Source organism: Sycon ciliatum, chromosome 6, assembly GCF_964019385.1.
Source record: "Sycon ciliatum chromosome 6, ocSycCili1.1, whole genome shotgun sequence".
Lineage (NCBI taxonomy): Eukaryota > Metazoa > Porifera > Calcarea > Leucosolenida > Sycettidae > Sycon > Sycon ciliatum.
Genome location: NC_088648.1, coordinates 8,237,759 through 8,253,829, shown reverse-complemented (window position 1 = coordinate 8,253,829; position 16,071 = coordinate 8,237,759).

The following is a 16,071-nucleotide window of genomic DNA, read 5'->3' as shown; positions in this document are numbered from 1 at the left end:
ATTCGTGTGTACCGCTGAGCAGTGTGTCTTCCCCGATCCAAGGCAATGCCGTCCCTGTACTCGGATGTCCTGTATCACCACAGCTTACGAATACAGACGCATAGCACTGCCATTGGAGATGATTCGGATGGAGGGGGTCCGGGGTCTCATCCGTGAACATTTTGAAATTCGGGTGCAAAATCCTGCATTCTGGCCACTTTTGGCATTTTGGTAAAGCTACTATGACCCCGCAATATAACCGTGCATCCTCACAACATTCTCCTCACGGTCTCTGCTGGCCTGAATCAATCACTGAAAATTGAATCTGAATTTTCGGCCAAGGTTCATGTTCAGGAATGCAGTCACTGCAGACAAAACAGAGATTCATGAGCCCGGCTATTTGGAGAGTGCTGTCAAGATGTGCGGTTGGTATTGGTATTATTATTATTATACGCACGTCCGCGTTTACGTCAACAGTAAGTCCACGTATTCGCATGTGCCAGAAGACAGGCAGAGTGGGCAGAGAGGAAAACAAAAAATAAAAGTAAAAAGACAGCAGGCGATAGGCACATAACTCATGTTCGATGATAGGTGCTCAATGCACGGGATCTATTCGAAAGATCCAAAAAAAATAAAACAAGAATAACAGACAACGACGGTAGGTTTGTAACTCATGGTCGATGGTAAGTGCTAAATGCACGGGGTCTGTACAATGCCTTTGTCCCATCCGTTAGTTACTGCGTACATCCTGGCACAGCTCGCGCCACGCTGGCCTGTCCACGGCGATGGCCCGCAGGTGCTCCAGGTCTGCCAAGTTCCTCAGACTCCTCAGTCCTGCTGGTTCTAGGTCCGCGAATAGTGTGGACACGATGGTTGTCCGTGGCCGCCCTCGCCATACCTTGTCCCCACAGGTGAAGTAACTCCGCATAGCGAGGGCGGCAGGCGTGTCTTGAGGGAGTCTGAGGATATGCCCAAACAGGCCCCATCTGGATCGCCGCATGAGGGCACTGATGGGCACTGCCTGGCATCTGCCGTACAGGGCTTTGTTTGGAATCACCCGCGGCCAGTGGATACCCAGGAGACTCCGAAGTTGTCTGCGATGGAATGTGTCCAGACGCTCCCATGCTGAAGCCTTAAGTCCCCAGGTGCCTCCATTGTAAGTTAGCACAGGGATGATAAACGCGTTGTAAAGCCTTAGCCGTAGACTTTCGCTGATGATCGATCGACGACACCATACCGTGAATAGCGCTCTGAAGGCTGCCGTTGCTAATTGTTTCCTTCGTGCAACATCTTCCTCGTCGCCGAGGAGTGATCCGAGTTTTTTTGTTTTCCGCCATACTTCAGCCAGGCGGTCTCCTTCCCGGCGCAATGTTGTTTTTTTCTGTTTTATCTTCGTTGACCTTTAGGTGCCAGTCTCCAAGGATAGCGATGATATCCGGTTCGATGCTCTCCAGCCAGGGCCTGGATTGGCTGATGAAATCAGTGTCATCGGCATAATTCACTTCTGGTGGTAGAGCCATGTCGCGCATTGGCTTGGGCGGGATCGATGCTCTGATCTCCCTCAAGGCTGATTCCAGGTAGATCACAAATACTACAGGAGAGAGAGAGTCACCTTGGGGGGTTCCGATGGTGGACTTGAAATCAGGTGAATTGGTATTGATTTATTTGAATTCGGTATCTCAACAGTACAATGTACAACTTGGGAAGATGTGCGGTTATAATGGATGGCTACAATGGAGTCGACGAATATTCAGAAATTAATACTGTATAGCAGGAAATTTTCGGACGGAAATTATTTTCGCACGATTTCGTGCACTGCCTCTTTTGTACTAAAATTAATTCCGTACTAAAATTTGTTCCTGTGAAGTTGGAAAGGCTTCCTGTCTGAAGCCTTTCCATACTGGTACTCGATGTTCCAGTTTTGTGACACGAGAATGGCACGAGAATTAGTGTACCGCTGAGTGTACCGCTATACACGTGGTCGACACGTAGTCGACACGTAGTCGACACGTTGTTAATACTTTTTTGACACGTGACCCCGTCAACGGTCTGCTTTGTGCCAATGCCACTCGGTAAACGCCGATGTCGCGTACAACAAAGACGACTATCCCGTACGCGAAATAGTTGAGAATTGCATGACGTGGACCTGACGGCAAGGACAACTGCGAGGAGGCCCCTTTCGGTACCCCTGACGGGAAGGAGAACTGCAGAAGTCGACGAAGTCGAACGAGGAGGTCCCTTTTCAATACCCCATACTGCAAAGTGCCATTGATGGATACCTTTTGCACCTGGAACGACCCCTTAAACGCTGTCGCGGCGACTATCCCGTACGCGAAATAGTTGAGAACTGCTGACGTGGACCTTTTGCACCTGGAACGGCCCCGTAAACGCTGTCGTGTCGGCGGAGTGAATGTGCAGGGTACTAGGGTGAAAAGAATTGCTGCAAAGACGTCCCCTCTACTAGGCTCTAGGCCTTTGCCTTTGGAGACATCGTCGGCGAACTGATTGCGCAGGGCGAAAAGAATTGCTGCAAAGACGTCCGCTCTAGGCCTTTGGAGACATCGTGGGAACTCCTTCCGGTACTATACAAACTGCTGACGTGGCCGTGGACATGTACATGGAGAGTCATGGTGGGACTTCATGTACATGGATACATGGTGGGAATTCCTTCCGGCACCCCCGTACCGCAAAGCCAACGGTGGGGAAGGAGAAGTGCAGACGTGCAGGAAGACGAACGAGGAGGAACCAGGACGAGCGAGCAATGGCAGGACTAGCTGGACCGTAAGTAATAGCTGAATTGTGCATGACAACTTGACATCCATGCGGCACTCGCCACTTGCCACTGCATATTTCTTGTCCACTAACAATGTCTCTCTTCTGCCCCCTGTGTGTCCACGGCCCTGTTGCTGAATTGGCCCGATGAATCGAATGTCTTCCGCAGCTGGAACGGCCCCGTGAACGCTGTCGCGTCGGCGACTGAATGCGCAGGAGGGAAAATATTGCTGCGAAGACGTCTCCTCTAGACGACGGTAAGGCACCCCATTGATATGTTGCCAGTGTGTGCCAGGGTATTGCGCGATGGTGAATGAGGAATGATGAAGGGTACGGTGGGACTGTAGACCTGTTACCTTCTACTAACACGTTATCAGGTGGAGAGTGTCTTGTACTCACGTTATCAGGTCGAGAGCGTATTGTAGTCACTCTCTCTATTCCTGTACTTCATTACGTTTAAGGTGTACGTATAACTTCTCAAAAAAATTTAATGGTCTACAGTCGTGTCGGAAGGGTACGGTGGGACTGTAGACATGTTACCTTCTAACACGTTATCAGGTGGAGAGTGTCTTGTACTCATGTTATCACTATATCAGGTCGAGAGCGTATTGTAGTCACTCTCTCTATTCCTGTACTTCATTACGTTTCAGGTGTACGTATAACTTTTCCAAAAAATTTAATGGTTCACGTCTTCAGATAGAGAGCGTATTGCACCCACTGTCTAGTCTCTGTAGTGCATTGAGATTTTGTTGATCGAACATGAAATGGATACACAGACAAAGCCAGGCCAAGTACATGGCGAGATGTCGCCAGAAGAACGTCTTCAGGTAGAGAGCGTATTGCACCCACTGTCTAGTCGATTTTGTGGATCGCACATGAAATGGATACACAGACAAAGCAGGCCAAGTACATGAGAGAGTGGACGATGTGCAGATCGACACGGCCTGCGGGTACTTCATTAAAGTTACCCGTAACATAACTAGGATAAAAGTTAATCACTGCAAAAACATTGCCAAGTATGTGAGCACTTTGGACTTGCCAGAAGAGTGCACGGGCGACGTTGACAAAACATACGGCGGTGACTGTCACTATCATGACAGCAGGGCACATCGCACGCAGCATCGCAGATCGTGTCGAATTGCGCATCATAATATTGCAAAATTGCTCCTGTGCATGCAAGTGGATTTCATTGCACTTCTCAGTTTGGGAAATGCTCGATTATGACAATTCTGCGTGTGAGTGCACTAGCCCTGAACAGACATGTAGGTGAACCGTTTGTGGTGTCTCATAGCCTACCTCACGACCTTCTGCTTTCTTTCTTCATCACTTGTATCTTGCAGGTATATCATCCCGTGACGACCACATTGAAGTCTGAATTTGAAGTGTGAAGATGCTTCAGCAACCACATCGTACTTTTCCATTGCTTTCATTGTGCTTCTACTGTGCATGTGTGTAACTTGTGGGGTAAACATGTGATGACATTGTATGCTGGCGACACGGTCAGATGTTCATACGTACACCTGCATGTTATGCATTGAAAAGGGTTTGCCACTTGCGATCCTGGGACGAGTATCAGGTCCGCTTTGTCCTGTGTGGGCTGTATCAGATTGCTGTTCACTTCTCTATCTGTTGGATATGTGACTTTCTGCAAGTTTCTGGTGTATGATGGCCACGTCCTTGCTTGTCACTTTGTATGATATTACATTCTGTATTCGCTGCTTCCATGGCATGGTCTGCAAACTACAATCCTTGGGCAAATGTCATATTTGCTATGTTGTGCTTTGGCCGTCAGCTTGTCTACACGCTGTAGTTGAATTATTTTTGTTTCACGACTGACTTCCTCAAGTACGGTGGCCACTGCTTTGCATGGCATTATACATGAAGAATTTCCTGTTTGTGTCGTGTGCATGTGCGTATGTGTGCGTGGCCACGTGTGTGTGCCGTGTGCATACACATGTTTGTGTAGTTGGGGTGGGGAGGGAACGGAAAAAGAGCTGAAATTATCCATATAAAAATCGCTCTGTGAGCGGTTCTGAAAAACCTTTACTGGTACTGCCCCGTCGTAAAAGTAAGAAATTAGAACTGGCCCATTGTCCCCCCAAATGCGAACTGATCCACCTAAATCGCGAATGACGGGACCCGAACGCACCAGTAGCACGAGGTTCCTACCTGTGGATGCAGATGGGGACGTTGGTCCGGACCATAGGCCATGTACTGTACTAGCGGTAGGCTTCCCTATCAAAATAATAAATTTTACTGCTACTACGGTACTGGTGTTACCCTATGATAATTGCCGTGCTCCTGTACCCTCCCGACCTCGTGCTGCTGGTGCGTTCGGGTCCCGTCATTCGCGATTTAGGTGGATCAGTTCGCATTTGGGGGGACAATGGGCCAGTTCTAATTTCTTACTTTTACGACGGGGCAGTACCAGTAAAGGTTTTTCAGAACCGCTCACAGAGCGATTTTTATATGGATAATTATATGTACACTATACATGCGTACCGCATGAGAACACGTGCATTTAGCATGCAGCACTGTACGAAAATAAAATCCGTACGAAAGGTCGAAATTCGGCTTTGTCCGAAAATATTTCCATCCGAAGATTTCCTGCTATACAGTACCACATGTTCCCTTTTCATTTCTGTTTGCATAAAGCCGCAGTTGACCAGGCAGGCACAGTGGGTTGGTCAAATACTATGCTTGAGATACGAGAGGTACCTGGTTCAAGTCCTGCCTGGGAGCGGTTTTTCCAGCCGTACTGCTACCCACCGTCAACTGGGAACTTGTGGCCAGACGCAAGGGGTACATGGATGGAGCTTATGGGGTCAGTCCGTGCGCCAAGGGGTACTCAAGGGCTGATTTTATTTGCAACCGCGGGAAACGAAGTCACCAAGACGCCTTCATTTGAGGCCTTTGGAATTGGAGAATTTATTGAATTTAGGTATGGCTCTCGTCCCTTCTAGAGAACTAACCAAGACCCTGTGGGGGCAGAAGGAGACTTCTTTGGCTCCGTGAATACACTAGCTATGCGGTGGTCTAGTTAGTTTGAGTGTGTGGTTCGTATTCAAAGTGTTCCAAGCCGCAGTTCACTCGAAGGTCATCGTGGATACGTCTGCACTTGAAAATCAAGGCTGGAAAGGACTGCCTGGTGTGTCCGAACGGTATGTTTTGCACTGAAGGCATTTTTTGTATGAATTGTTGAAAGTGTCTACTTGTTCGAAATGCAAAAGAGATGGTCGTAGATCCTTGGCCCACAACGCCCCACTAAATAAACTATGACCTGTCGTGAAATTATGTGAAATTGATCAACACAATCATCCACAAATTATCCTATGCCAAAGTACTGCAAATGCAAATAATAGCATCCCTTTACCTAGGTCATGTTTGTAGGGCCTTATGTCACATCTTTGCATGATTTCCTCATGCAAATCGTGTGCCTAGCTTCGAAAACACATTGCGCTAAGGGCCGAATATATACCTGTGAATCAGAACAACAGCACTCACTATTGCTTTCATGAGTGGTAATGGTCAGCTGAAAGGAAACTTCTATCCATCAACTCATAAGTAAAGTAATGACTAATCTCCTTGCTGCGCATGTGGTTCCTTCGTATTTACATGTACCGTAAAGTACCGCCAGAGTGCCCCACCATCTCGTCCTTTCGGGGTCGTATTGTGGAGGTGGTCTCCTGTCTGTAGGTTATACGACACGAACTTTGTACACATATTGCACGCTCTGCAGACAATCCGTACCTTCGAGCGGAAACGAGCTCCACACAAAAACCTGCTTAGTGTGACCTTAGTACACTAAGTTGCTCACACCGTACGAACTTCGTTGCACTCTGCCATACGATTTTCCTTTCCCTGGCTGTAAAATATGTCGCGGCAAAATATAGGTGGGGCGCTCTCGCGGTACTTTACGGTATGTGCGCCTCTCTGTGTTCGGTGAATGATTTTGAATATTTGCGCACGACTTCAGGATAGTGCACATTGTGTGGATGTACCTGCGTATGTAATCCTTTCATGATTTAAAAATTAGGAGCCGTGTTTCTCATTACCGTGGACAAGTAAATGTCGGCCAATTACGTAGCGTTTGGAGACTTGCACAAGTACAGTTGCGTGTCAATTATGCGGCACCCGCGGAATAAAATGAATATTCTGGACGACTGAAGCTACACAGCCATTTTGTGTTAACAGATCAGAAAGACAGTACTTCGAAGTACCTGTATTTATCACTAGTATTACCCTGGGACAGTCGTGCTCATCTCTAGAGACTGGCTTGTATTTAACTCAACGTAATGGCAACTTTCATGATGCTGACTGTCTACATTTACTTGAAGTAGGACTATAAATACTTAATATAAGGTCTATAAGCTGTCAGTGCGGTGCTGTTGGATACCCGACATGCCATGTGACTGACCGCCAGATAAACGACATGCGATTGTACCGGTCACAGTGTAGCTGGGTTTTCACGAAAAAATGAAACTTATACGATTGTGGGAAAAGTTCAGAAACCACACTTACACACGTACACACACACACATGCGCGTGCACGCGCACACACACACACACACCTGTCCTGTTCTGTTGAGCCACTACCACAACTTGGCACAAGGATCGCATCGGCCCCAAAGGGGCAGTAGAGCGAAAGTGAGAGTTGTTGGCTTCGAGTTCACCTATCTCTACGGTGAACGCAACCTCGATCGAAAGTCATGCCAAACGGATTTATCTACCACACGCGCGCGTGCGCGTATACAAAACGGAGGAAGGATTACTTACTCTCCCTGTATGATGTATCTGTTGTATTCGTGAACAATGTCATTGATGTTTTTCCATGCATGTTTTTGAATATGCGAGCATAACTTCCAACATCAAGCGCATTCTTGCTTCTCATCAGCATGTACAAGTTTATGTTGGGCAGTTATGTAGCGTTTGTTTTACCGGCTGCGTTTGTTGGTGCTTGCAGGTCATTGGCATGCTATCTGTTTCACAGAAGCTCGTGTAACAGGTTCACCGTACAGCTATGAATGCAATGTAGCGTGTCGAAGCCACTTCGGTATGACGTGATGCCTAATTTCCTGGTTGCACCAAAATTGCGAGTATGCAAGTGATCGTCAAGCCTGTCCCCTGTACAGTAGCCGTCTTGCCTTGTTACGCCTGGTTCTGACTCTGCGTTCTCGTATACTCCATGCAATGTTACAAGGAATACTGCTCCCTTCTCAAGCAATTCATTGGCAACAAAACGCTCGGCTATGCCCTGTAACTTTGCTGTGCGGTTTGTGCTTTGTCAATGCTGTGTACCAGTTCATGATCTGTGCTTGCTGGTCTATTTGTTTTCTCTCGCACAATTGAGGCACTGTAGCACAGTGTACATTGTCGATCATCCTGCCCAGGCTCTGATCTCACGTACCACAGTACGGTTTCTCTTGTTGCTCACTGTAATGTGCATGATACAAGCTCCTTGGTACTCCATCATCACCTGCCATTGTTGGACCCTGCTGATATCCTTCTCGCAATGCCCGAACGTTGTTCCAACAAATGCACAACTCGCTCTTAGTTGTCACATTCGGTTTGGTCTCGTTCCAGTCTTTCGAATTGAGTGAGTGCGTAAACTTGTGTGAAGTGGTGAAGCAAAAGCCGTGCGCCGGCAAACATTCAATGTCCGGGTGTAATGACGCACCAAGGCCCCGGGACTTGCGTCCAATTCCTGAGTGATTTTTGTGTGCCTAGCCTCTAGGTATCATACCATATTGGTTTGGTTCAACTGTTTTGGATGCCCACTGCAATACCATTCACTGTATTATGTGTGTATTATGTGTGTATGTTATCCAAGAAATCTCCCATATTTTTGGGTGGACAAACCTCGCCATAAGTCAGTAACCTGGCATTTTGCACCAACAGAACTCCTAGGATATCAGCGCCGTCTCAGTACCTGGGGACAGTTGTAAAGAAAAAGAAAAAATACCCTTGGCCCACAATGCCCCACTAAATAATCCGAAGGGTGTCGCGAAGACGACAATTTCCTTACCTTTCTTTCGTGGACGAAAAAAGACACTTCGCTTCGTCCGTTGCGCATGAAACGAAACATGAGGGTAGTGTTTATCAATTAGAATCGGTATCGTGCACGAAGGAATGGCGAAAAGGTACTATGCTCGAGCGCTGGTCGTCGTCTTGTTTGTCAATTTTGAGTCCCATTGAGAATTTTCTTCTCCAGACCTCTCAAATTTCCCGCGGTTGCAAATAAAAGTGCAACTTCTAGACGACTTTTTTGAATTTGGCGCACGGACTGGGGTTTCTCACCACTTGTGCCAGTGGTTGTGAGACTTATCCACTCACCCCCACCATTAGGCGCTGCATCTGCCGCTAGGGTGGCCGTCGTGAGTTCCCTTCGGGAACGGACACGATACTTTACTTAAAACTGTTTTTATGTTTTTAAAGTCGCAGTTTGTCACGGGATACATTCGGGTATATGCGTTGCACCTATGAACTTATGAATCAGGAGGCATAATATAATACTGTAAAAGCCATAATACAACAAAGAAGTGCTAACTCTAACGAGTAGAAACCTGTCATGAAAATAGAAATTGTTATACAGAAATCGATACATATACCGTCCTATTGAGCGTTGAGAATGAGTGAGAATCGTTACCTTTGGTGCACATAAACTATAGTCAAGTTTGGGAAATCGTTATATATGCGCCTCGTTAGAATAATGCCTTAATGGCTTTACAGTACACAGTCGTCGCCAAAAACGTCGGGCCAATGCTATGATAGGCTACCGGTAGCTAGCTGTACGGTGCATGGGCCGCATCCAGTGCTCGACTCGACTGCAGCAGGCTAGGCTATCACTAGGTAGAGTGCAGTGCAGACTGACTGCTCAGTGCTGTGCTCGTACTCAGAGTCTGTAAATGCATGCATGCCAGCATGCCGCCAATCCCCCCCCCCCCCCCCCCCCCTGAAGAACCGCCGGAACGCGTAGACTATACCAGTGCCACTGTATCCATGGCATTGGCCGGATTTTTTTGGTGACGACTGTACTACTGTATTGGGCATGCTTCAACCACAACTTGAATTTCTCAGATTCCCTGCTACCGAATAGGATTCCATTTTGCGGCAAACCTCATACCAAATCCGTACTTCGGACAAAACTTCAAATTTCCGTAAAAAAAAGGGATAAAATACGAGTGGTTGGCAACACTGCACAATAGGGCTTGAAAGTGATGACGTCAAAAACGGCCTGGGAGTAGTAAATTGACATCAGATTTCTATTTTGGATCCACTAAGGTGTGACTTTGCTATTGCCTCAGTATGTGGGTGCATAGCAACCCACTCATGTCGTATGCAGGTGCAACTTTTACTTCGCCACCAGTTGTCACCCCCGCCCCCACTAGCCAAATCAGTCAGTTTCACTGGCAACATCACCTTGCTGTGAGGGAGACCGCTTGAAATGTGCTTGGATCCATACAAAAACTGGATCCAGGTGGATCCAGTTTTCGAATTTTTCAAATTGTTGCTATGCCATTGCTATGGAGTGACGTAGCACTTTCAAGCCCTATACACACAAACACGTGCGCCGGCGCGTACGTGCGCGCGCGCATACATGCATACCTCAGACCTCAGACCTCAGACATGCCCATCGCGGGAGCGATGATAGCGAACAGCTATGTTAGACACAGCAACTAATTACTTGTGCTGGGATTACACCATTCAACAGCTTGCAAGCACCAAGTAGTACAGTGAGCTCACACTTCCAAGTAATTAGTTACCGTGAGGGTCTGCTCTGTACAGCCAAGCGTTGCTCAGTCTCATCATGGTATGGTCCTCTTTCTCTCGCAAAACCCGGCGTGCCGCTACTTTCCACATTGCTACTTCGACGTAACTTAGTCATGTACGACGTAAAAACTATACATCAGATCATCTCCTCCACAGGCACTCCTCAACTCCTCAAGCTAGGCAATAATTTGACTTTATAGGATTTGTACTGAGTAGGCCGCGTCTAAAATAAATACAGTAAATTCACAGTCAAAGTTGCTAGCAGTCGGAGTTTGTACTCGTAGTTGAGCTAGAAAACTGAAAGTCTGGACAGGTCAGTGCGCGAGCAAATCTTTACTCGACTGCATTTTGTAGGCCATAGCATAGGGCCTAGCACCAACTCCGCACCACGTCCACCGACATTTTTCATGCACAGATCAGAGTAATACTACTAGGGCCTACAAAAATGCAGTGCTGCGATACGCTACTGAGTCTGTAGCGTCACTCAAGTACACGCCGGGCGTTGCGCTGTGCTACATCTGCGAACACTGTAGACCTACTGGGCTGCGAAATGATGTAAGCAGAAGTGCCAAATCTCCCGATCAGCCGGGATGCGGGACGGATCGGATCTCCCGATTTTTTGTTTGTTTTTGAAACATCTCCAGATATCCCGCAATATCAAAACCTCCCGACTTGCAGCCGTTTTTTCTTCAACTTCGTCAAGCATGCATACACACATGCGGTTACCCAGCTGGCCAGTACCGGGAAAAAAAAGAGAAGAAAAAACGTTCTGCTCTCGAGTCCTTTTCTCACGCTAGACTAGAGAGGCCAAGCAGCGCATTAATTATGTCCTCAGAGAAGTGGCATTTCGACCTGTAAAGGTATTGTCATTTCCCCTGTCCCTACTGTAAAATGATAGAAACCGTTCTAATGGGACACTTCGACTAATCTCTTTTAATAAATAATTTGTTCGAACAGTTGATGAAGACAAGTTTTCGAACGCCCCCTAATGTTCCGCCCACAAGTAGCACTCGTGCGGTGTATTCTGGTGGGGCACTAGTGCACTGTTCTGTGCTAAGTTTTAGCCAGGGAGCCGTAAAGACTTTTAAAAGTCCTGCTTTCATGCTTTCCTGGTTTTAGCCAGGGCCGGTGTAAGAGACCAGCGCATGCAGTCTGTTGTTCCTGTTCGGAAGTGATATCGCTGCGAACGTGGCCAGCAACCCTCACGGGCCTCAGCCTAGCCGTCAGCGCCTGTATTCCTAGCGTGACCCTGACTCACGCCGCTGTCTGGTGCTCAGAGTCATAGGGTGTTTGATTGATGTAACTTAACTACCGGTACTTGCACTAGAAATCGAGCGTCCCTGTGCAGTCAACTTCGCTTATAACGACACTCGGCGGGGCATCAGAAAAGTGTCCTTATTCGCGAAGTGTCGTTATACCCGAAGTCTCATTATAATTGTGTTACAGTTGGATGGGACTTTGCTCTGGGCATGAAAATTCTGTCGTTATTCGCGAATTGTCGTTATATCCGCAGTCGTTTTTAGCGAAGTTGACTGTATACTCTGTACAGTACATGTACAATCATATCCTTTATTGCTGGACCCACAAATTGTGATATAGATTGTAAGGAACCATTCAAGGTAAAAGAAAAAGCCACTAAAGGTTACCGGAAGGCTGTTGGAGGGCGCATCCAAGATGTATCAGAGCTGTTAGCCAGAACGTCAGTATCGTCGGTCAGTGTCGTGCAATGTTATCGCATGGGCTGATTGTTTAATAACTGGTGGTGTTAGTGGACATTGTAGCGTAACTTTTAGCTCTTTGGTCCGTTCTCTTTCTTATAAATTAATCCTTGGCTCTCCATCCGAGTCGGTTACAAAAATAATATTTATACCGTTTGTCCGCACCTTTAATGCCATGGAGGTATATTAGATTATAAAGCCGGTCTCAGTTATAAAGCCATAATTATGGTTCATAAATGAAATGACATTTGAAGCATAATTATGTTTTGTACACATGTAGGAATACATGACAGATGGAGAGCCAAGGTTTAATTAATTATACAAAAGAGAAAGACAGAGAGATACCGCCAGCCATGCATCGACCAGGCGCCAGGCGCGAACTGATGGTGGTGGTGGTGGTGGGAAGGAAAGCTCTGTGCCAGAACTTTGCAGCCTAGAGAGCGTGTGTGGGCAGGCGTGTGTTTACCGCCATACTGCCAGGTGTGTCTTTACCACCATATTTATCAACCAAAGAGAAAGACCAAGGAACTACAAGGTACACTATACTGTCCACTAACACCACCAGTTACTAAACAATCAGCTCATGCGATAATATTGCACGACACTCACCGACGGTACTGACGTTCTACAACTAACTGGCTAACAGCTCTAGCACATCTTGGATGCGCACTCCAACAGCCTTCCAACTTGGAAGGTTCTAACTAAATCGAAGTTATAATAAATAACATAAGGAGGGGAAGGTGAGCGCAACCAAGGTACGCACGAGCTGAAAGTCTCAGCTGTGAAGGACGTTGGCGGATGTTCATGCATGTCGATGACGATACTGGCAAGACCATTGGACAATACGGTCAAACCACGATTCAGGAACGCAAAGCAACATTCCACACAACATGGGTGGCTCAAAAGATGCGAAGATCAATAAAAAGGGAAGCTATGCGAACAAGACTGATCATGAAAAACCGAACGCTTCAGTAAAACAGCACTGTACTTCGATTATGACAATTTAGATGGACAATAAGCAGCGGTAACAAGCAGCAGTTTCACACGACGATCGTTTCGCCGTATAGATAAAGACGGCTCATCAGGTGTGCAGGAATGGACTCGGATGGAGAGCCAAGGATTAATTTATAAGAAAGAAAAAGGACCAAAGAGCAAAAAGTTACGCTCCAATGTCCACTAACACCACCAGTTACTAAACAATCAGCTCATGCGAAAACATTGCACGACACTGACCGACGGTTCTACAACTAACTGGCTAACAGCTCTAGCTCATCTTGAATGTGCACTCCAACAGCCTTCCAACTTGGAAAGTTCTAAGTTATAGAAATAACATAAGGAGGGGAAGGTGAGCGCAACCAAGATAAGCACGAGCAGCAAAGACTCAGTTTCTTGTTCTGCGGAAGCCCACCGTGCAGGCCGTTGCGTTTCTGTGGCACTGCGGTTGAACAATCATCTTGTGCTAAGTATCTTGGCATCATTATTGATGAGCACTTGACATTCCGTCAGGAAGTTGATGCACTCCGAAAGAAGGTCAGTGCAAAAGTGAATGCATTTCGGCGCTGCCGCACCATGTTGACCAATGCAGCCAGACTCATATTTTATCTCTCTTTTGTCCAGTCTACACTGGAATAGGCAAGCAATGCTTATGTACACAGTCTGCGACAACATGAATATGATTCTCTCACCCGCATCTCTCGCTGTTCATTGCGTACTGTATTTGGCTACCCACCCACCGCAGATGTCCAGTGTAGTCTGTCTCGAAACAACCTCACACCCATCACTATCCGTCTCTCCCTTCAACTGTACCTTCTTGAATTCAGATACGTTCATTCTTCTGCTAGCTCACTTCTGTGCCGCCTTTTCTGCCTTCGTGCCAATTCTGAGGCACGTAGCCGCACCTGCACAAGGTCTCAAGTGTCGCTTGGACTTGTACTGCCACGAGCCTCCTCTCGATTTGGTATTCCTCTCTTTCTTTATTAGCCGCTGACCGCTGGAACTCAGTTCCGGCATCGGTCCGCCTTGCTGCTTCACCAAGTCAATTTCGTATCGCAATCCTAGATTGGCTAGGGTACCCCGTAAGGAGACCATAGGTCTGTGGGGACTGCCCTAGAGAAATATGAATAAATACTATACTATACTACTACGAGCTGTAAGTCTCAGCTGTGAAGGACGTTGGCGGATGTTCATGCATGTCGATGACGATACTGGCAAGACCATTGGACAAAACGGTCAAACCACGATTCAGGAACGCAAAGCAACATTCCACACAACATGGGTGGCTCAAAAGATGCGAAGATCAATAAAAGGGGAAGCTATGCGAACAAGACTGATCATGAAAAACCGAACGCCTCAGTAAAACAGCACTGTACTTCGATTATGACAATTTAGATGGACAATAAGCAGCGGTAACAAGCAGCAGTTTCACACGACGATCGTTTCGCCGTATAGATAAAGACGGCTCATCAGGTGTGCAGGAATGGACTCAGATGGAGAGCCAAGGTTTAATTAATTATACAAAAGAGAAAGACCAAGGAACTACAAGTTACGCTATACTGTCCAGCTCTAGCACATCTTGGATGCGCACTCCAACAGCCTTCCATGTTTTATGTAATGCATTGCAAATCCAAGGACAATCATCCCCAAACGGATAAAATCTAAGGTAACCTGGATAGGTGGAGTAAAGAAAACAGTGAGTATGGAGAACTCTCGGGATAGGGAACATCGTAGCATTAGCCATGAAAGTAAACTTTCAATAAACGCTTGAATCGGCATGTGGTAGGTAGGGCATGACTTTAAGGACGAGGGCAAAAGATTCCACAACTGAGCAGCAGCAAACACTGGTCTGTGAGATCCCGAAGTACTGCGGATGTTGGGAAGGGGAAGATTGCAGGCATCCTGACCTCTGGTGGCACGGGGCAGTGAACTGTATTCCAGGCGTGATTTGAGCAGCAAACTGACATTGCCGTGAAGACTTTCATCTCCTTCCAACCAGTGCCGCTTTTATGAACTTCTATCCCAGTCATCGTGCTAGTACTGCACACGCTCTCAAGTTTCTAAAGCCCTTACTCTTCCCGCTGCTTCAAATCGGTATGGTCTTTTTTCTCTTAGTTTTCTAGGCTCAGATCGTTGGAACTCTCTACCTGCTGACATTCGCCTTTGCACATCTGTTCCTCGCTTCCGTTACCTTGTATTGGCACATTTAGGGTACCCTGTAAGAAGGCCTTAGGCCTGTGGGGATTGCCCTATCAAAAAAATTTAACAATAATACTGCATACTGTAAAAGCAGAAATTTTCGGTGGTGTAATATTTTCGGTAGTCTCTAAAATCGGCGGTTCGGTAGGGGGAAATTTTCGGTAGAACCCGTTTTCCAGGTAGGTGTACTAGTATCGGTTGTACCGAAATTTTCGGTGCGTTTCATTTTAAAAATTGTCGGCACCGAAGTAAGTTAGTTACCGAAAATAAAACACCACCGAAAATTTCTGCTTTTACAGTACCTTTAGCTTTGCCCCGTACAGGAGGGGCTTGTCTTGCCAGGTCAGAGTATGAAGCACCAGAATCACTCCCGGATCCCTAAAACTGCTCCGTGGCACCCTCACCCCTGGCCTCGCTGCACGTCCCCTACCCCTTGCAATAAAATTGATGCTCTGTCTGACTTTGCCCGTCCACACACTCCGTCATGTATTCTTCTCTGCGTATTTGTGCACCTATGAACTCTTTGTGTTCCCTAGCTTGGTTGACGCTGAAAAAAAACTCGCTCATCATACTAAAATTTATGATGCAATAGCAATTTGTTCTTCGCTGCTACCCCCAATTGGCCAACCACACGCTGATG